General features: G+C 45.4%; 1 long non-coding RNA gene across 2 annotated transcripts in view; it reads left to right on the forward strand.

The window, feature by feature from the left end:
• The window catches only part of LOC141131452 (uncharacterized), a 154,527-nt gene that overhangs the window by 22,460 nt on the left and 111,478 nt on the right, over positions 1-20,589 (forward strand). For both annotated transcript variants that reach the window (XR_012242779.1, XR_012242778.1), the window contains exon 3: positions 7,589-7,665. This is a non-coding gene — a long non-coding RNA (uncharacterized lncRNA). The remainder of the gene's footprint in view (positions 1-7,588; positions 7,666-20,589) is intronic.

A 20,589-nucleotide genomic window follows, 5' to 3' on the forward strand; every position in this document is an offset into this window, starting at 1 on the left:
GTGCCTTCAGGGGACCCGGGAAGTGGGCATAGAAAAGGTAAGTTAGTTTTTTTTAATCAGTGTTAGATACTTTCACATCAGCATGCAGTGATGGATGCCAATGAGAAATTTAGTAAATAGGGAAAGGTCCAATGTGTGTGGATTTCAAAAGTGGCTGAAAAAGAATACACATTTTTGGTAAGTAAAGCACCTTCCCAGCTTGTTATGTATTTAGCGGGTGATCTTCAGTTCTTTAAAGATTTCTAGTTGGATAAAAAAAAAGCATGATGGTGTTTGAGATGAACAGCACAGCTTTGACCGCTTAGATAAAGCACACTTTGGGAACCTTTATTTATCGTACATCACGGGACACAGAGCAGTCAAAGTAATTACTATGTGGGTTATACACCACCTATAGGTGAATGTACACTGGTACACGCAAGACAGGAAGTCCCCCCTATATAACCCCTCCCACACAGGGAGTACCTCAGTTTTTTTGCCATTGTCTTAGGTGTTGGTCACGGGTAATGATGTGCTAAGAGTAAGCTCCGCTACAAAGATCCTTGACAGGATCGTTGGGCTATGCTATCGGATCCATTCAAAGTGCCAAAGTGAATGGTACCCGATGAAGATCGAGGTTTCATACCTGTAATGCTCCTCTTTTGAGGGCTGGGCCCTGGGATCCAGTGCCTTGGTCACATATACTATACCAAGGGTTGCTCTGGCAGGGTGCTGTACAGGTCCAAAGAAGAGGAACCCCATATACCAAAGGGACCCAGTCCTTTTAGGCCTGTCATGACATGACCCACTGTGATGGGTGAAGTTTGGGTCTGTCTGGGATTTCCAGCAGTATCCTACGGTGGGAATGGTAAATTTAGAAGATCCTAAGGAGCCTAGGTTCACTTGTGGACTTCTCTATTTGAGTGGATTATGTCTTGTCTGTTGTTTCCACTAGAGGGTGTGAAAGTGCATACCTCAGAGTTTAACATTACCATGCTTCTCCAGTTTCTGCTCAGTGTCAGCGTCATAGCCTGGAACAGCCTGCTCTGCAGCCACCAGAAGAGGTATGGGGTTCCAGGTTCCCCCCTAGAAGAGCTCCCCCCCCCCCGACGCAGGGGGCGTGGCTTAGCAGCCGGCGTGCACGAGAACCGGCGTGCACGGCGCAGGTGCAGGGCTCACTCCCTCATAAGTTTTTCACGCTGGAAACAATCTGGTGGCTGGTGGAAGAGGACACAGAGCATATGTGGGGCACGTAAGCTGTATGAGCAGTGGACACAGGCATTCTTAAGGCAGACCTACTCAGCATCAGGCTGAGCAATTATAGTGGCATAATGCTCATTGCTGGACTAGAGCTCAGCAGTGGATGCATGGTGTTAATAGCTCTGCTTTTGTGCTTAGGACTATGTCTTCCCAAAGTAGGAAGGGGAATTCAGCAGGGAGGAGCGCAAGGGTGCTGTGGTCAGGGTCTGAGGATCCTAGTCAAGCTTCCACAGTACCATCCTCCCCTAAAGGACCTGAAGCGACAGGCCAGTCTGAGCCATCCAGACCCTCAGGTGTTGCAGCTGCTTCCAACTTTTCAGCCTCTGCATACGTCACTAAGGACGATTTGGCTTCTGCATTAGCTGGGCTGGAAATGAAAATTGCTGAGATGATCGCATCTTCTTCCCAGACTGGGAGAAAAAGCGACAGGTCCTCCTCTCCTGCCCCTGACCTTCCAGCATTGGAACAGGAATGGGCAGGAGATGTTGATTTACCTTTGGGACATCAGGAAGAGAGAGGCATGCTGATTAGGGTTGTCCCGATACCGATAATAGTATCGGGACCGATACAGAGCTTTTGGGCGAGTACTTGTACTCGCCCAAATGCTCCCAATGCTAGATCCGATACCTGGAACCGGAAGTCGGCGGGCAGAGAGGGGGTGGAACGGAGATCGGTCTGGTAGCAGTGGAACACGAGGGTAAGCTGGCCGGGGCAAGGTTGCAGTGCGCCGCTGCATATTTCTTCCACAGTGGTGACTGGAGCCGTCGCATTCGGTGCAGGAAGTGACGTTCCGTGTCTCTGGAGGGTAAACATCGCGACACCCATCTTGGTACATCCTGTACTCGGCTGCCGTAAGCCAGCAGCGGACATCTTGTTACACCCAGCCCATATAGTTCAGGCTGGGTGTAACAAGATGTCCGCTGCTGGCTTACTGCAGCCAAGTGCAAGGTGTACCAATATGGGCATTGCAGCATACTTAACTAGATGTTAAATGATATGACTGATGAGGCAAGGAAGGATTTTGCAATGCTTTATGCCATACAGCATTGCAAAATACTTCCTCTCCTTTCATCATTCATGTCATTTATTAAGCAATTGCCAATCAGTGCTACATTTCAGTGCCCATTAGTGCCTGCCTATCAGTGCCGCCCATAAGTGCCGTCTATCAGTGCCATATATCTGTCAGTGCCCATCTGTCCCACCGATCAGTGCTGTCTATCAGTGCCATCTATCAATGCCCATCAGTCAGTGCCATCTATCAGTGCCACCTATAAGTGCCCATTAGTCAAACTGTCACATGACATTAAAAAAAAGTATCTGTAATCGGTATCGGTGAGAACTTGAAAAAAAGTATCGGTACTTGTACTCAGTCTTAAAGTGGTATCGGGACAACCCTAATGCAGATGTCTCCTCCTCTGAGGACTCCGTCTCAGAAGAGCCTTTTTCAGCCTCACAATCCCAAAGATTTTTGGTTCAGTCCCTTACAGAGTTGGTCCGTTCTGGATATAAATTGCCCCCAGCAGAGGCAGCTGAGGCCTCCTTTTCCTCTCTGGGTTCCCTAAAACCTCCACAGGATCCTCACGCCTTTCCTGTACACCCTTTACTGGAACAGCTAATATATCCAGACTGGGATCACCCAGATACGCATTTTCTTCCTCCTAGAAAGTTTTCTCTTTACCCTATGGAAGAGAAGTTCACTAAAAAGTGGAGTTTGCCAGCAGTAGACGCAGCTACCTCCTCTGTAAATAGGAGTCTGACTTGTCCAGTGGACAATGTCCAGGTGTTTAAAGCGGAGTTCCACTTTTCGGAACCCTCCCCCCCCTCCGGTGTCACATTTGGCACCTTTCAGGGGGGAGGGGGGTGCAGATACCTGTATAATACAGGTATTTGCACCCACTTCCGGGCATAGACTCCCGCAGAAGCTACGCCCCCCCCCCCCCCCCGGCTGTCTGCTGGTAGACACATGGGTCCCAGAGACAGCAGGGACCATTCAGATTGCGCAGCGTGACTCGCACATGCACAGTAGGGAACAGGGAAGTGAAGCTGCAAGGCTTCACTTCCTGATTCCCTTACCGAGGATGGCGGCTGCAGTATCTGAGGACCAAGGGACAGATGGGCTTTGGGTGCCGACATCGCGGGCGCCCTAGACAGGTAAGTGTCCTTATTTTAAAAGTCAGCAGCTGCAGTATTTTGTAGCTGCTGACTTTAAAAAAAAAAAAAAAAACGGATTCAGCCGATAAGACTGGAACCTTTATTTAGGGCCTCATTTGCTATAGCAGGTGCAGTTTCACAACCTGCAGTAGCAGCAATAGGTGTTTGTCAAGCCCAAAAGGACGAAGTTAAGCAGGTTTTCAAAGATGTGCTTTCTCGAGGCGAAGAGGCCCGAGATCTAGCTGAGCTGCCAAGGGCCTTATGTTTTGCGGTTAATGCTATCAAAGATTCTATTCACCAGGCATCACGCCTTGCTCTCCTATTGGTACATGTGCGTAGAATTCTGTGGCTAAAGCATTGGTAAGCTGAATCGCCATGTAAAAAGCGATTGGCTGGGTTTCCCTTTTCATGTGGAACGGTTGTTCAGGGAGGAATTGGATAAGTACATCTAAAAAATTTCAAGTGGTAAGAGTACTCTTCTACCGATCAAAAGAAAGGGTAAGCCTTCTTCATACAAACGGGCTTCCTCACTAATGCCAGGAACATCAGCCTCCAGGCAGTTGCGATGGCCTCCGCCGTCAGGGTCAAAGGGTAGGCCTCAGGGCCAAGTACAAGGCCAGAAAAAGCCCTGGGGGCAGAAGCCTTACAAAACAGAATCCCAAGGCCTCCTTGTGAAGGGGCACCCCCGCTCGATCGAGTGAGGAGGAAGACTTCTGTGGTTTTCAGGCGCTTGGCAGGAAGAGATCCTAGACAGATGGGTCATCTCTGTGGTAGCCCTAGGCTACAAACTAGAGTTTCAGAAGTTTCCTCCAACATTCCCAAAGACAGGGTAAAGAATGGCTTTATTTCTGGCACTAAACTAGTTGATGTCTCGGGGTGTAATCGTAGAGACCCCATCAAAGGAGCAGGGCATGGGGTTCTATTCAAATCTCTTCACGGTACCAAAACAGAATGGAGGTGTCGAACCTATTCTAGACCTCAAAAATCTGAATCTGTTCCTAAACATCTGCTCCTTTAGCATGGAGTCAATCCAGTCAGTCGTTTCTACCTTGCGGAGAGAAGAATTTCTAGTGTTAATAGACATCAAAGATGCACACCAATATTTCCTGCTCACCAGACGTTTCTGCGTTTTGCGGTAGAACACCACCACTTTGTTTGTGGCCTTACCCTTCAGGTTGGCCACCTCTCCCCGAGTATTTGCAAAGGTTCTGGCCATAGTACTAGCAAAACTAAGGGGCCAGGGTATAGCAGTAATGGCATACCTGGATGACCTGTTGCTGGTAGATCAGTCAGTGGCACGGTTAAACCAGGGTGTTGGATTATCAACCTAGAGGAATCATCCTTGCATCCGGTAAGGAGGCTGGAGTATTTAGGTCTGGTTATAGACACAGCCCAAAGAAGGGTGTTTTTGCCTCAGACAAAGGTCAACGCTGTAAGAGAGGTGGTCAGGGCAAGAAGGGTCCTTCCATTCGCCTCTGCATGAGGTTACTAGGGAAGATGGTGGCTTCATTCGAAGAGGTCCCCTATGCCCAGGTTCATTCAAAACTGTTGCAAAACAACATTCTGTCTGTCTTGAAGAAAGATACCCAAGCCTTGGATCACCCAATGTGTCTGACCCTGAGGGTGTGCCAGAGTCTCAATTGGTGGTTGACGGCCAAAAATTTGCAGAAGGGGAAACTCTCATGCCGGTGACTTGGAAGGTAGTAACAACGCATGCCAGCCTCTCGGGCTGGGGTGCAGTCCTGGAAGAAACCACTGTCCAAGGGAAGTGGTCAGAGTCCAAGACGACCTTGCCCATCAACATCCTAGAGATTCGGGTGGCACATCTAGCGCTAATAGCCTGGACGTTCAGGTTGCGAGGATGTCCTGCCAGGGTACAATCCGACAATGCCACGGCAGTGGCCTATATCAATCACCAAGGGGGCACCAGAAGCCATGCAGCCCAGAAGGAGGTGAATCATATTCTGGCCTGGGCAGAGGAGCATGTACCTTGCCTATCGGCAGTCTTCATTCCAGGGGTGGAGAATTGGCAAGTGGATTTCTTGAGCCGTCAACAAATTTTTCCCGGGAGAGTTGTCTCTACACCCCAACATTGTTTTGGCCAAATGCCAAAGTTGCAGTACCCCGGACATAGATCTATTGGCTTCCAGGTTAAACAGAAAGTTGGACAACTTTGTGTCAAGGACAAGGGATCCACTCGTATACGGGACAGATGCGTTAGTGACCCAGCGGGATCAGTTTTCACTGAGCTATGCGTTCCCCCAGTTCAGCTGCTACCGTGGCTTCGCAGAATCAAAGAGGAACGGAAGCCGGTGGTTCTAGTAGCCCCAGCATGGCCCAGAAGATCCTGGTATGCAGAGATCTTAAGGATGACAGTAGGGGAGTCCATGGACTCTTCCATATCATCCAGACCTGCTGTCACAGGGGACGGTGTTCCATCCTGCCTTACAATCGCTAAATTTAACGGTTTGGCTATTGAGGCCTACATTCTAAAGAATCGGGGGCTTTCAGGTTCTGTGGTAACTACCCTGATTAATGCAAGAAAGCCAGCTTCCAGAACCATTTATTATAGGGTCTGGAATGCCTATATTGGTGTCAAACCAAAAGATGGCATCCTTGGAAGTATGTCAAAAGTAGAATTCTTGCCTTCCTTCAGTTGGGGGTAGAAATGAAGCTGGCCCTGAGTACAATCAGGGGTCAGATTTCAGTCTTGTCAGTGTTTTTTCAAAGGCCGCTTGCTTCCCATTCTTTGGTCTGGTCCTTTATACAAGAGGTAATGCACATGGCTCCACCAGTTAGGACACCTTTGTGCCCATGAGACTTGAATCTGGTTCTGTCAGTTTTGCAAACACTGCCTTTTGAGCCAGTGCGCGATATTTCCTTGGTTCTTTTGACAAAGAAATTAGTGTTCTTAGTTACAGTAACTTCCGCAAGAAGGGTATCAGGTTTGGCAGCTTTTTCTTGTAAAGAACCATACCTAGTTGTGGATAAGGTGGTGTTGCGTCCTCACCCAACCTTTCTACCTAAGGTGGTGTCAGGTTTTCATCTGAATCAAGATGTTGCCCTGCCTTCCTTTTTTCCACAACCTCGTTCTGTGGAAGAAAGATTGTTGCACTCTCTCGATGTAGTGAGAACAGTAAAAGCCTATCTGTAGGTGACAGCTCAAATACAAAAAACTAATGTTTTTTGTTTGTGCTTCCAGAGAGCCCCAGGAAAGGGCAAGCGGCATCAAAATCAACCATTTCAAAATGGATTCATCAGGTTATTGTTCAGGCCTATGGTCTAAAAAGGAAAGTTCCACCTTTTCTACCAGGGCAGTCAGTGCTTTTTGGGCGGTGCATCACCAGGCTTCTATGACTCAGATTTGCAAGGCTGCAACATTGGTCATCAGTGCATACATTCACAAAATTCTATCAGGTGGATGTAAGGTGGCAAGAGGATGCCGCCTTTTGGGCGCAGTACTGCAGGCAGCAGTATAGGTCCTCGCGTCTGATGACGGCTTGCTTGATATGTGTCTCCCTCCCCTCAGAGGCAGTGCTTTTGGGACATCCCACATAGTAATTACTATGTATGCCCAAGAAAACACCTTTTCTTGGAGTACATCATTATGTGTATGTATGCATATGTGTATGTATGTGTGTATATATATAATTTTCTCTTTATATCTCTATCTTTGCTACAAAAACTGAGGTACTCCCTGTGTTGGAGGGGTTATATAGGGGGGAACATACTGTCTTGAGTGTACCAGTGTCCATTCACCTATAGGTGGAGTATATACCACATAGTAATTACTATGGCTGCTCTGTGTCCCGTGATGTACTCCAAGAAAAGGATTTTACAGGTAAGCTATCCTATATTTTTTTTTTTTTTGTATCATTGAAGAAAAGTACTTTTTCCTGGCCCATCAATGCTCAGCAATGACATAAGGAAGTCTAGTGGCAGACAGGTCCAGTTTTTGTATTTCAGTTCTTCCTTGTGCACCTGACTGTTACGAAGTGATATTATCTGGTCATCTTAGTTGCAGTTGGTGCCTAACAGAGTTATTTAAATGGCTAATAAAAATATTAATATTAATTCTGAAGAAAAAAATCACTGATCAGATCTTGTTTTATTTTCTACTCTGCTACAAAATGGTACAGTTACCTTACTGGCCCTTTGGATTAATTATGAGATTTATTCATTGTGTTCTTTCTTCCAGGAACTTGACTATCTTGGGAAACAAAGTGAAGTCTTCCCAGAGCTCATGATGGAGTGTGAATCAGTGATAAGCTCCAGGTAAGCAACATATATGACAACTATCAGCTTTGATTGATAATTGGATATTTATTACCCATAGCTTGGTCATACAGAGTTAAATTTTCATTTGAACATTCAAAGAAATTTTTTTTGTCAGAACATTCTTTCTTGCCATCATTAAGGTGTCATTCACACTAGCGCAACTCCAAATTTGCACAGTTTTCATTGACTTTGATCCGACTTTAAACTCTGTGGATCAAGGTAACATCATAGTAGTGCAGGCACCTTTTCAAAGTCACTGCCACTTGAAGAGAATAATCTGCGACATGCCATATGACTTTGAAGACCCACTATTTGAATGAAATCCCAGACTCATTACAATATGCACAATTGTCCTGAATGAAAACCACATTCGTTTGAGAAATATTCTCATTACTACTGTAGAAAATGACGATATTACCCCACTAATCATTAGAAAATCTAAGGAATGTTCTGAAAATAAAAATATTCCAACAAAATTCTATTATTGAATGGCCAGCTTAATTTTGTATCTGTTAGGTGTGATACTTTTTTGGGCAATGCAGCCTCAATTTCAGATTGTTGTATACAAATATGACATTTTAATAGCCAGATATTCAATAGTGTACTGTTCGTTCGTTGCACAGGAATATCCTTCACTCCTAACACAGGGCACCTCTTAAGAGATAACCAAAGCTCTGCTATGCAGTGTGTGGTGGAACTCAACTTTGACTTTTCTCTAAAGATAAAATTTGAAAACTGAAACCCTGCCTGCGACCCCGTCAGATCAGGAATTAGTGGCATTAAGCTGTATATATTCTGCAATTTTAAATGTAGCTACAAGATGTAATTTTAAGCCTTAATATTACATGCTAATCATGTGTTATAAAGATTCTCTCCGGCATCCTTATGGGACCTTTGTGCTGAAAATATGCAATTTCTAAATTTTTGGTCTCTGGTAGACGCATCCTCAACCTTTTTACCGAACTGAACTAAGTAAACAAAACGCATTGGTTCAGTTTATTTTCTAGCCAGCATTTACAATCTATTTTTAACTTTAAATCAGATTTTGATGACTTTAATCTTTCCTTTTCGTACATGGGTATCCATTTTTATTTAATCATTTAATGACCTTCTTCAGTAATTCAGGACCAGCAGGAAAAGGAGACTTTTACCTAATGCATTAATGTGGGCTGGGACTTAATTTTCTTGTATTAACGTTGCATAAGGCCTGTTCATTTTGTCATTATGCTGTTATTTTATTTTATATCATATTTATTTTATATTATTTTGTCACTTTGCTGTTAATAACATAATTTCACACCTTGTTCTTCATGAAAAAGTCACAAATTTATAACCTTGAGATATCCTATTCATTTCCACCTGGGAATAGGATGTACAGATATGTAAAAATTGTCTTTCTCTAAAGATGTCTTCATCCTTGTGACTTTATAAGTCTAGTTAAGTCACTTGATTAGAGCTGGGTTGGCATTAAATTTCTTGAGCAACATCCACAGCATGTTTGTTTTCAGGAGATAAACAGTACTGAGGATAATTGTGTGGGGCTGGGGCAATTCTGGGCCCTCATCCATGGAGCTCAACAGCATCTCTTCTTTTTAAAGTCCTATTTACAGAGTTGCAGTAGGAGTGGTACTGTTGTAATTTGTCTTTTTCCCTCAGAGTGTCCTAGCAAGTTGGATGCATTGCACTTTGAATTCTAAGCACACTAGGGTTTTCCACATCTTGCCTTTTGGTCACACATAGAGAAAGGTCCCAAACACTGCACACCTAGCAAAGTCATTAGTAAACTGGTGAAAGCAACTTCATCCAAAGCAATTCTTGGGGTCTTGACTTAGGTTGAAGCTGGCTGAGGCTGCTTTCACCTGTTTACTAATGGCTTTGCTAGGTGTGCAGTGTTTGGGACTTTTTTATATGCATATGCGCAGAATGTGAGGAGTTAGACTAACCCCTGCTTAGCCAGCACCCCTTGCAGGAAACACCAGGTGGATTTACAGGTGCTTGAGCGGAGACCTTGCGTTTTGAGGTTACCTTTTGGTCATGTTTTATTAAAGACCAACTATGAAATGAGATGGTCATAGTTATCACTTTCCATCAGTTATGAGTAAAGAGAGTCAGGGGATACCTGTACAAGTTGCAGTGCAACATGTTGCTGCTTACATCATACCTGGTGTTGCTCATATTTTTGGAATAGGAGATGTTAATGGCCAGGGTGTGCACAGAAAGGTGGCACAGATGAGCAGCATTTAGCTCAACCCAGAAGCTCTGCCAGTACAAACAGTGTTGCTTACCACAGTGTTGGCCCCCACTACTCGGCTTGTGGTAAATAACAGGTAGACAGTCCCTAATGATGCCGTAAGCTTAGGCGGGGAGGCTGCCTGGACAGGGCTGGGCTTCAGAGGCAAGAGATAGAGAGTTTGCCCTTCTTGGTGCTGCTTAAATTCTTGTTCAATATTTTTATTGAGGTTTACGTAAGAAAAACAGAGCAGTGTATAGATGTATACATGGCATACATACAATGACTATAGAATCAGACTATCTCTTACATATCTATGAGTAAAAAAACAAGAATAAGGTCAAGTAGCAATCTGTGTAACAAAGCGATTGAAAGAACAAGAGTGAGAGCCCCTATTCGTTTGGTGAACACAGTGAATCGTGCCTCCAGACCACCCATCCACCCCAATGGGCTCAAACTGTGATTGGGTGGGGGCACATTTATAAGGTGTTGAAGTGTACTCCTCTAATACAAGAGGTAAGTTACAGTGGGGACGGAAAGTATTCAGACCCCCTTAAATTTTTCACTCTGTTATATTGCAGCCATTTGCTAAAATCATTTAATTTTTTTCCTCATACACACAGCACCCCATATTGACAGAAAAACACAGAATTGTTGACATTTTTGCAGATTTATTAAAAAAGTAAAAACTAAAATATCACATGGTCCTAAGTATTCAGACCCTTTGCTCAGTATTTAGTAGAAGCACCCTTTTGATCTAATACAGCCATGAGTCTTTTTGGGAAAGATGCAACAAGTTTTTCACACCTGGATTTGGGGATCCTCTGCCCTTCCTCCTTGCAGATCCTCTCCAGTTCTGTCAGGTTGGATGGTAAACATTGGTGGACAGCCATTTTTTAGGTCTCTCCAGAGATGTTCAATTTGGTTTAAGTCAGGGCTCTGGCTGGGCCATTCAAGAACAGTCACGGAGTTGTTGTGAAGCCACTCCTTCGTTATTTTAGCTGTGTGCTTAGGGTGATCGTTTTGTTGGAAGGTAAACCTTCGACCCAGTCTGAGGTCCTGAGCACTCTGGAGAAGGTTTTTGTCCAGGATATCCCTGTACTTGGCCGCATTCATCCTTTCCTCAATTGCAACTAGTCGTCCTGTCCCTGCAGCTGAAAAACACCCCCACAGCATGATGCTGCCACCACAATGCTTCACTCTTGGGACTGTATTTGGCAGGTGATGCGCAGTACCTGGTTTTCTCCACACATACATACCGCTTAGAATTAAGGTCAAAAAGTTCTATCTTGGTCTCATAAGACTAGAGAATCTTATTTCTCACCATTTTGAAGTCCTTCAGGTGTTTTTTAGCAAACTTCATGCGGGCTTTCATGTGTCTTGCAGTGAGGAGAGGCTTTTGTCTGGCCACTCTGCCATAAAGCCCCGACTGGTGGAGGGCTGCAGTGATGGTTGACTTTCTACAACTTTCTCCCAACTGCATCTCTGGAGCTCAGCCACAGTGATCTTTGGGTTTTTCTTTACCTCTCTCACCAAGGCTCTTCTCCCCCGATAGCTCAGTTTGGCCGGACGACCAGCTCTAGAAAGGGTTCTGGTCATCCTAAACGTCTTCCATTTAAGGATTATGGAGGCCACTGTGCTCTTAGGAACCTTAAGTGCAGCAGACATTTTTTTGTAGCCTTTGCCAGATCTGTGCCTTGCCACAATTCTGTCTCTGAGCTCTTCAGGCAGTTCCTTTTGACCTCATGATTCTCATTTGCTCTGACATGCACTGTGAGCTGTAAGGTCTTATATAGACAGGTGTGTGGCTTTCCTAATCAAGTCCAATCAGTATAATCAAACACAGCTGAACTCAAATGAAGGTGTAGAACCATCTCAAGGATGATCAGAAGAAATGGACAGCACCTGAGTTAAATATGAGTGTCACAGCAAAGGGTCGGAATACTTGGGACCATGTGATATTTCAGTTTTTTTTTTTGTTTTTTAATAAATCTGCAAAAATGTCAACAATTCTGTGTTTTTCTGTGAATTTGGGGTGCTGTGTGTACATTAATGAGGAAAAAAATGAACTTTAAATGATTTTAGCAAATGGCTGCAATATAACAAAGTGAAAAATTTAAGGGGGTCTGAATACTTTCCATTCCCACTGTATATGGGGTAGGGATGAGCCGAACACCCCCTGGTTTGCTTCACACCAGAACCCAGTGGCGTAGCGTGGGGGGTGCAGGGGGTGCCATGGCCCCGGGCGCGACATTTAGGGGGGTGCCAGTATGTGTCACTGGCTGCCTCCTCCTAATTTTTAATTCCTGTGTCCCCTGCGCTCCGGCCGCCATGTTAAGTGTCCGGCACCAAGTGATTGGGCGTATGGGGGTCATGTGAGGCGTAGGGCTGGCCTGTCCTTGATTGCTCCTGAAGTCCCGCCTCCGCACATGACCCCCCATACGCCCAATCACAGGGCGCTGGACACTGAACATGGCAGCAGGCAGAGCGCAGGGGAGAGAAGAATGTGAGCCACCGCTGTCTTCTCCTCCTCCTCCAGATCGATGCAGGCCAGGATAAGAAGGTTAGTGAGACTCCCTCGTGTGAGTCTTGTTACTGGCCGGGGGGGGGGGGGCGAGAGAGAGACTGTAGGCAGGACAGTGTAGTGTAGTATACTGGTTAGTATAGTGGTCATTATAGTGTACTTTAGTATGGAGGTCAGTGTAGTGTAGTGGTCAGTATGGGGGCAGTGTAGTGTAGTATAGTGGTCAGTATAGTGTAGTATAGTGGACAGTATAGTGGTTAGTGTAGTATAGTGGTTAGCATAGTGGTCAGTATAGTGTAGTTTAGTATGGAGGTCAATGTAGTGTAGTATAGGGGTTAGTATGGTGGTTAGTGTAGTGGACAGTGTAGTGTAGTATAGTGGTCAGTATTGTATAGTGGTCAGTGTAGTGTAGTATGGTGGTCAGTATAGTGGACAGTGTACTATGGGGGACAGTGTAGTATAGTGGTTAGTGTAGTATAGTGTAGTTTAGTATGGAGGTCAGTGTAGTATAGTGGACAGTGTAGTATGGTGGTCAGTGTAATGTAGTATAGTGGACAGTGTAGTATGGTGGTCAGTATAGTGTAGTATAGTGGTCAGTATAATGTAGTATGGTGGACAGTGTAGTATGATGGACAGTGTAGTGTAGTGGACAGTGTAGTATAACAGACAGTGTAGTATAGTGGTCAGTGTAGTGGTTAGTATAGTGTAGTTTTAGTATGGAGGTCAGTATAGTCGACAGTGTAGTTTGGTGGTCAGTATAGTGTAGTATAGTGGTCAGTGTAGTGGTTAGTATAGTGTAGTTTTAGTATGGAGGTCAGTATAGTGGACAGTGTAGTTTGGTGGTCAGTATAGTGGACAGTGTAGTGTAGTATAGTGGACAGTGTAGTATGGTGGTCAGTATAGTGTAGTATAGTGGACAGTGTAGTATGGTGGTCAGGATAGTGGACAGTGTAGTATGGCGGTCAGTATAGTATAGTATAGTGGACAGTGTAGTGTAGTGTTCAGTGTAGTGGACAGTGTAGTGTAGTATGGTGGTCAGTGTAGTGTAGTATAGTGGACAGTGTAGTATGGTGGTCAGTGTAGTGTAGTGTTGTATGGTGGTCAGTATAGTGTAGTATAGTGGTCAGTGTAGTATGGTGGTCAGTATAGTGTAGTATAGTGGACAGTGTAGTGTAGTGGTCAGTGTAGTGGACAGTGTAGTGTAGTATGGTGGTCAGTGTAGTGTAGTATAGTGGACAGTGTAGTATAGTGGACAGTGTAGTATGGTGGTCAGTGTAGTGTAGTGTAGTATGGTGGTCAGTATAGTGTAATATAGTGGTCAGTGTAGTGTAGTATAGTGGACAGTGTAGTATGGTGGTCAGTATAGTGTAGTATAGTGGTCAGTGTAGTATAGTGGACATAGTAGTATGGTGGTCAGTGTAGTATAGTAGCATAGTGGACAGTGTAGTATAGTGGTCAGTGTAGTGTAGTATAGTGGACAGTGTAGTATGGTGGTCAGTAAAGTGTAGTATGGTGGACAGTGTAGTATGGTGGACAGTGTAGTATGGTGGACAGTGTAGTATGGTGGTCAGTGTAGTGTAGTATGGTGGTCAGTATAGTGTAGTATGGTGGTCAGTATAGTGGTCAGTGTAGTATAGTGGTCAGTGTAGTGGACAGTATAGTGGTCAGTGTAATATAGTGGACAGTATAGCATAGTGGTCCGTGTAGTGGACAATGTAGTGTAGTGGACAGTGTAGTTCTCAGTGTAGTGGTCAGTATAGGAATCAGGTAGGTCACTACTATTGTATTTGAAGGGACTCGGGGATAGCTAAAAGTCCGCAGGTTAGGAGGGCGCAAATTACTTGCCTTGCCCCGGGTGTTGACAACCCACGCTACACCACTGCCAGAACCTGCGAACAGACCAAAAGTTTGCGCAAACTTTAGAACCCCGTTAAAGTCTATGGGACTCAACCGTTCAAAATCAAAAGTGCTCATTTTAAAGGCTAATATGCAAGTTATTGTCCTAAAAAGGGTTTGGGGACCCAGGTCCTGCCCCAGGGGACATGTATCAATGCAAAAAAAAGTTTTTAAAACGGCCGTTTTTTTTTTTTTTTTTTTTTTTTTTTTTTTTTTAGGAGCAGTGATTTTAATGATGCTTAAAGTTAAAAAAAAAAGTGAAATATTCCTTTAAATATCGTACCTGGGGGGTGTCTATAGTATGCCTGTAATGTGGCGCGTGTTTCCCGTGCTTAGAACAGTCCCTGCACAAAATGACATTTTTAAAGGAATAAAAAGTCATTCAAAACTGCTTGCGGCTTTAATGTAATGTCGGGTCCCGGCAATATGGATGAAAATCAGTGAGACAAATGGCATGGGTACCCCCCAGTCCATTACCAGGTCCTTTGGGTCTTGTATAGATATTAAGGGGAATCCCACACCCAAATTAAAAAAAGGAAAGGCGTGGGGCCCCCAGGCCCTATATACTCTGAACAGCAGTATACAGGCGGTGCAAACAAGACAGGGACTGTAGGTTTGTTAAGTAGAATCTGTTTGTAATTTTGAACTGGTACATTTTTAAAGTGTAGCTCCAGCCAAAAAATCTATTTTTAAGCTTTTTGGAAAACATAGGGAAGGGTTATCACCCCTGTAACATTTGTTTTGTTGTCTGTGCACCTCTTCAGAAGATTTCACCTCACTTTCTGTCCCAATGACAAATGTTTTTTGAAAATTTTGAGGTTTTTAGTGAAACAAGGATTGGTGATAAAGCATCAGTGGAGAGGAGACATGTTTTTCCCATATTAACTCTTACAGTAGAGAATTTCCCTTCCTAGGGGTAGATTTCATCTCACTTCCTGTTGTCTCCTTCTTCCGTTTGCAAGTAGGAGTCGTTTGTAAGTTTGTAAGTTTGGATGTTTGAAAGTAGGGGCCTGCCCTATATACTCTGCAGAAATTGGGGCCTTAGGTGTTGGTGTTGCCACAACACTGTAAGCCCTCACAGTTACTCTTGGTGGGCGCAGGAACGGGCTCTGCTGTGAACTATTAGATCAAGAATTGTAATTACATGCCATTGTTGAACAGTGGTAGAAAAATTGGGCCTTTGGTGGTGCCACAACACTGTAAGCCCTCACAGTTATTCTTGGTGGGCGTAGGAATGGGCCCTGCTGTGAAATAGTAGATCAAGAATTGTAATTACAATTCCCTGTTGAACAGGGGCGGAAAAATTGAGCCTTAGCCACTGCTGCCACAACACTGCAACCCCTCACAGATACTATAGTTGGAGCGCAGGAATGAGCCCTGCTCTAAAGTATTGCATCAAAAATTGTAATTACACGCCCCTGTTAAACAGTGGCAGAAAAATTGGGCCTTAGCCACTGGTGGCGGTGCCCAGAACCAAAAATGTTCTTACAAGCTATCAGCATGAAAATTGAGGAGGAAGAGGATTGTCACTCAGCATAACAGGATAGTCACTCAGCATCAGCATAGGCAGTCTTGAAGGGATCTCACATTTAGAAAAAAAAAAATGATTTGGTTATATCAGCATCAGGTGCTTGGTAGCTGGTGATCCAAGACTGATTCATTTTTATGAAGGTCAGCCGATTGACCGATTCGGTGGACAGGCGCACCCTGTGATCGGTTACAAAGCCTCCAGCAGCATTGAATGTGCGTTCCGAGGTGTCCAAGTCTGATCTTGCCCCTAGGTATTCCTGCACCATGTGAATCAGACACTGGCGATGGTTGCTGGAACCGATCATACCTTGGGGCTGCGGACTAAAAAATTGTCTGAACGCATCGGTCAGACGGCCACTATCTCCACCGCTCCTTCTGTGACTGACCGAAGCCTCAGCAACACGTTGTCCTGGAGGACCAGGAAATTGTAACTTCCCAGGCTCTGGAAATGCGTTGCACAAACCTTTCTGCAAGGCCTCCCGAAGATGTTTCATCCTCTGCTCCCTCTGCGACAGCAAGATAAGGTCCGCCACCTTACCCTTGTAACGTGGATCAAGGAGGGTTGCCAGCCAGTAATGATCCCTCCCCTTGATACCACGAATATGAGGATCCTTCCGCAGGCTTTGCAGGATCAGGGAGGCCATGCAGCATTGATTTGCTGAGGCATTCGGTCCAAAGTCCTCTGGGTCACGAAGGACGACATGATCCGCAGCCACCTCCTCCCAGCCACGTACAAGTCCATGGGTTTCTTTGGACTGTAAATGATCCCTTGAAGAATGCTGCTGATGCTGAGTGCCAGAATTCACCTCCATGCTGACACAATCCTCCTCCTCCTCCCCCTCATCCTCGTCCTGCTTGATCGGCGGACACGCAGGAACCCCATATTGACAGAAAAACACAGAATTGTTGACATTTTTGCAGATTTATTAAAAGAAAAAGTGAAATATCACATGGTCCTAAGTATTCAGACCCTTTGCTGTAACACTCATATATTTAACTCAGGTGCTGTCCATTTCTTCTGATCATCCTTGAGATGGTTCTCCACCTTCATTTGAGTCTAGCTGTGTTTGATTATACTGATTGCCCTTGAGAGGTAAAGGAAGTCCTCCTCTTCCTCCCTCTGTTCTGCCTCAAGTGCCCTGTCCATTATTCCACGCAGCATGTGCTCCAACAGGTGGACAAGAGGGACAGTGTCACAGATGCATGTCACTGCTCTGCATTCTCGTGGACTCCTCAAATTGTTACAGGACAGTGCATGCATCGCTGATCATAGCCCACTGGGGTGGGGAAAAAATAACAAGCTCCCCTGACCCTGTCCTGGTGCCATAGTCGCATAGATACTTATTGATGGCCCTCTGCTGCGTGTGCAGCCGCTGCAGCATGGCCAACGTTGAGTTCCACCTGGTGGGCATGTCACAGATTAGGCGGTTCTTGGGCAGGTTAAATTCTTTTTGGAGGTCAGCCAGCCGAGCACTGGCATTATATGACCAACGGAAATGCACACAGACTTTCCTGGCCTGCCTCAGGACATCCTGCAAGCCCAGGTACCTGCCCAAGAACCGCTACACCACCAAGTTAAGGACGTGAGCCAAACAGGGCACATGGGTCAGTTATCCCTGTCAGAGGGCGGAGAGGAGGTTGGTGCCGTTGTCCCAAACCACCATTCCTGGCTTAAGCTGGTGTGGCGTCAACCACCTCTGAACCCGCCCCTGCAGAGCTGACAGAATTTCTGCCCCAGTGTAGCTCCTGTCCCCCAAGCACACCAGCTCAAGCACCGCATGGCATCTTTTTGCCTGTGTGCTTGCGTAGCCCTTTCAACGCCTACGGAGCACCACTGGTTCCGAGGACAAATCAGCACAGGAAGAGGCCATGGAGGAAGAAGAGGAGGGGGTGGAGGAGAGAGGTGTGGCAGAATCACCACTATTAGAATTTTGGAGGCGTGGTGGCGGAACAACCTCCAACACTACTGCACCCTGTCCTGCATCCTTCCCAGCTGCCCAATGAGTCACCCAGTGCGCGTTGAAAGATGGGTAACGTACCTGTCCATGTCTGCTGGACCATGAGTCAGTGATAATATGCACCTTACCGCTGACTGCCCTGTCCAGCGAGGCCAAGACATTGCCTTCCACATGCTGGTAGAGAGCCGAAATCGCCTTCCGTGAGAAAGTGGCGTTTGGGAACCTGCCACTGAGGAACCGCACATTCCACAAACTCACGGAAGGGGGCAGAGTTTACCAACTGAAAAGGTAGCAGTTGACGTGCTAGCAATTTAGCCTAGCTAGCATTCAACTGCTGGGCATGTGGATGGCTGTGAGCGAACTTCTTTCGGTGGTGCAGCAGCTGGGGCAGGGAAATTTGCCTGGTACAATCTGACTTCGGTGTACCAATAGCAGATTGCCCGCAAGTACTTGGCTGTGACGCACCTAATTCTACACCTTCATTCCTCTCAGTGCAGGTTTCAGAGAGGACTGAAGGTATAGTGGGGTTGGAGATCCCAGCTGATGAGGAGCAAGCAGAGGTCCGCTTTGTTCTTTGGTGTGGGTCTTTTAGATACGCTTGCCAATGAACTGCATGGCAGGTCGACATACGTCTGGTCACGCATGTGGTGCCCAAGCGGGTGATGTTTTGGCCACGCGAGATACGCTTGAGATGTATGTGTATGTATGTGTATGTATGTATATATATATATATATATATATATATATATATATATATATATATATATATATATATATATATATATATATATATATATATATATATATATATATATATATATATATATATATATACACAATACACTGTAAGTGCAGCTAACTGACTGACTCGCCTGCCTACACTAACTTTAAATCCAAATGACACTGTCTCTATCTCTCTCCACCGCCGCAACACACTGCCACGTAGGCGGCCTTATATAGTGTGGGGCATGTACTAAACCCCCTGAGCCATAATTGGCCAATTACGGCTCTCTGTACAGACAGCGCGGTGATTGGCCAAGCATTCGGGTTATAGTGCATGCTTGGCCAATCATCAGCCAGTAATGCATAGCGATTCCGCAGTGAATTATGGGCCATGACGCGCCACTCGAATTTGGCGCGAACGGCCCATAACGTTTGCAATTCGACGAACAATTGAACAGGCGATGTTCGAGTCGAACATGGCAGAAGCTCATCCCTAATATGGGGTATGAAGTGGGCGTGGTACTCATATTACAATACTCGATTGCAGTAGGTCTAAGAGAAAAGCAGTAAGGATCAAACTATCAGTAAAGGTGATGCGTTTTAATCTCTTCGTTGTATGTATTTAGTTGAGGAATATGAGAATCCCATTTGTGGGTCATATAATGAAAAATAGAGAAAATGGAGAAAAGGAAGTAGAAAAGAAAAAGGATTAAGTGTTAAGACGATGCAGGCCAGTAGGTCAGCTTAAAATGGAGAACAGGGGTAAGTAAATTGAAAAGGAAAGAAGACAAGGAAGAGTCTCTCGTGGTGGTAGCATGACTCACGACAAGAAAATGCGTACAATTGATAATGAGGTAAGAAAATTAGTAAGGCAACAATAATTGTATCAATTTAATAGTGGGACGTTGAGATACTTCTATAGTTGTACCTACAGTGTCACCCTGCTTTCAAATGGGCCCCTGCCCCCACCTATAACTGCCTTCACAGCAAGGAGCACATGGAAGGGCAAGGGCTCTATTACAAGGGATGAACAACATTCCTTGTGACAGGTCCTCTTTATGGAGAGATCTAGGGTCCATTAGACCCACAGATTTCTCCTCTGGCCTCCAATACAGCTGATCAGACACAAATCGGTCTTATCGGCTGCTGACAGCCAGGAAAACAGAGGTGGAACCGGAAGTAAAGACATACTAATTGCTTCCTGTTTCCGGTATCACAGAGAGGGAGGAACAGTGTCAGTTCCTCTCTCTGTTCTGTGCAGCATTGCTCCGAGGCTACGTGATCGGACGGCAGAGCCCGGGAAAGGTGGTGGGAAGGGGGTATTTAGCCACATAAATTACTTCTGCATTAAAGGAAATCCTTGGCTGAAAATTTTCATACTGCCTGCTGTGGACATCCTACAGTTGGCAAGTGGTTAAATCAAACTCTTCTTGCCTTGTTAAAGTGTTTAACCCCCCCCAAAAAATATGCTGCTCCTGTCTCTTTAATGTGCCAGCTGCAGCATGATACTTTTGCTTTTTTGCATTACTTCTCTGTATATCTTACAATACCTGTTTGATCCTGACAGCTCCTGTCTTCCCCCCTGAGAACAGACCACAATTATCATGGCTGCTGAGCCAAGATACCGCAGTCTAAATGCGTTTCTGCATCATCCGCAGGTCTCCCCTTTCCTCTGCCTGTTTTCAGCTCCCCCTCCCTCTACCTGCCAACACCGTTGTCTGGATTGAGAAAGATGATCTCCTACATTCCCAGCCACGCCCCTCAAGCCTCCGACCTCCCCTTATAACCAGTCCAACACACGCCTAAAAAAAATACTGGCCTCCGACCTCCCCTTATAGCCAGTCCAACACACACCTAAAAAAAAGTACCAGCCTACAGTCTTCCCATATAGCTGGTCCAACACACTGACTACCCTATCACTACACACCACACACTTGTACACACTGCATTGATGGCCACAGGGAGGAAGATAAGAGATTCCTCTTCTGACGTATCTTGCATACATCAGAAGGAATCTGTGTCCCTCCTACTCAGCTCCCTCAGCTTGGATATAAAGATGA

The sequence above is a fragment of the Aquarana catesbeiana genome, linkage group LG03, assembly GCF_042186555.1.
Source record: "Aquarana catesbeiana isolate 2022-GZ linkage group LG03, ASM4218655v1, whole genome shotgun sequence".
Taxonomy (NCBI): domain Eukaryota; kingdom Metazoa; phylum Chordata; class Amphibia; order Anura; family Ranidae; genus Aquarana; species Aquarana catesbeiana.